Raw genomic sequence first — 2,603 nt, 5'->3', positions numbered from 1 at the left:
AGCTTGCTTCCTCACCCAATTCAACTTCTTTTCCACTCACAGCAACTTCATCACAAGCTGCTAGGAAAAATATTGTTCGCATACCTGACATTCCCCACACTGTATATGGGGTTTCATATTTTGATATCTAGAGCTATGCATGTTTTAAGAGGTCATGGTGACCTTTGGAACACTAGGAAGTTTCCCATGAGAAAGTCACATTGACCCAAAGATATGTGGAGGATCTAAGTAACACCATAATAAATGCAGAATGGGTTGCTGATCACTCTGTCCTCCCCTCAGGATTTCTGCATATCTTCTTGCACTGGACATAAAGGTGATCCCATTGCATTAAGGCAAGCAAGACCTTATCTCCTACCTAGCCTCTATCATATTTCCAGCCACCCTTCCTGTCCAGCTATCTTGAGGTTGTCCCAGATCTTATCAATGTTTTGTAAATCCAGACTTGACCATCAGTTTCTTCATTATACTTCATGTGAGCACATTATGTATCCCAAGAGAATATGTAACATCACACACATGTCCCGTTTGCAAACACAGGAACTATGTCCAACTATCCAGAGTGTCCTTCTTGTGTGTCATTCTCAGACATCATCTGAGCCACATCCCACTTTTCCATGGATTCCTCTTCTTCATCTGCTCTAAACTCTAAGCTTCCACTGTCTAATTTTCCAAACCTCTACTTAAGTTAGCCTTGTACGGTGTTTCAGATTGAATTGTTACTGTATTTTTAGTTGCATTCTTGCATATTTCTAAATAAAACCTTCTTTATTCACCAAATTTGGAGTCCTCAGCAGTTAGTACTGGTGTATATAGATGATACAATCCTCCCAGTTACGCACCTCTTGCAGGCCTCCTTTGAACTAAACAATTTCCCCAACATTCAAGGAGTCACTGTCACAGTTGGTGGGGAACCCTTGTCCCCCACAACCTTTTGGGTAACACTTCCACAAATAATTTGTTCCCCTCCCAAATACCACCCATGCCTTTTAAGGGCTGAGGACACTGTCATCATGTTTTGGAGGCCTTTTTATCAACAGGAAGCAATTGGAAGAAACGTCCTGTTCACTTCCTTTTGAAGAGGCCTTTTGATTCAGCCCCTTCCTGCAAAAATGGTGGAAATGCCCTACATATCCCCTATAATTTTGCAGCAAAGATGCTCTGTCAGTTTAGGGGGATCTCTATGGTGGCATAGAGATCCCTTCAGACAAAATGATTTACAGCAGAAACAACATCTGATACAAGTGTATGCCCATGGCTCTAATACCATTACTTTTCTTCCCCTGTATAATTTTTTAACATCTTTTGCCTGATTAAGAAGGCAATTGGGCTTTGAAAGCTTGCATGATGTGTTTTGTGCATTTTGGTTTGCCAAGAAAGATACAGCTCTTCTGGAGATTTTGGATCCCCCCCCCCCCAATATGGCCATGGCCAACACAGCAATCCCAACCATGTTTTTACTTGAATCTGGTTCATGCCTTGTATATATGGTGGTCTTCAAGTCAGAAGTCATGATAGTAAAATTTAAGCTGGCTTTGGTGTGAAAAGTAACATGGAAAAAACTATTTCAGAATGTATTAATGTACACAGAATGCTTATATGATGACAGACTAGAACAAGTAAATAACAAATCTAAACCCTAGCCATGGATGTGATCAATAAATATATTTTTAATAAAACTTACAAAGAAATTTTAAAAACTCTTAAAATTAACAATTACAAAACCCCACAACAATGAATAAAGCATACAGCCAAGACCAGCAAATTAGCAAATGAACTGATTGTTTTCTTTCAGTTCAGTACCTGAAATTCAGCCCCATCTTGTCATCATCTCTTTGTGTCTCCTTCTTTCCATCACTGGGGTGGTTTCTTCTTTTCTTTTTCCCCTTTTTCCACACAGAAAAGAGAAGAGGACTCCTGCCTTTAATAACTATACAGAAGAAAGAATTTGAGCAGGGATAACTTGATATGACCTACCTTTTCCACATAACTATTAGACGTACAGCAAGGGGTGGGCAAACTGTGGCCTGCAGGCCACATGCAGCCTCCAAGGATCAAGGTTGTGATCCCCATGGGCCATAGAATTACTACAAAATGTGGGGGGGGGGCATTTTGCCACATTGGGTGGCAGACTGGCTATTTAGGCCCATGAAATGTTAAAAAACCAAGAACTGACTTCCACTCTCTTCTTATTTTGGAGAAAAAAAACCCACCCTATGCTGGGTCTAAAATCCTGGGCCTTCTCATGATTAATGACTGAGCCAAGGTATGGAAAATCGTTAACTATTTCAACATCTTAATTGTCTGCTTGAAAGTTATGTAAATCACCTGTGGTCATGATTTTTGTTTTCTAAATGCCTCTACAAACCTGCCTTTGCACTTTCTTCCTTCACTTTCTTCAGTAATCATTTCAAGTCTTTGCTGATTTCTGTTAGTAGTATGGTATCATCTGCATATCTTAAATGGTAGATGTTCTTTCCTCCCATTTTCACGCCTCCTTCCTCTAAGTTAATTCCTGCTTTAAGTATGATATCATCGCCATCATCATCATCATCATCATCATCATCATCATCATCATCATCATCATCATCATCATCATCATC

This window comes from Sceloporus undulatus, chromosome 1 (genome assembly GCF_019175285.1).
Source record: "Sceloporus undulatus isolate JIND9_A2432 ecotype Alabama chromosome 1, SceUnd_v1.1, whole genome shotgun sequence".
In the NCBI taxonomy this organism is placed as follows: domain Eukaryota; kingdom Metazoa; phylum Chordata; class Lepidosauria; order Squamata; family Phrynosomatidae; genus Sceloporus; species Sceloporus undulatus.
Note: the sequence above shows the minus strand (reverse complement) of the source record.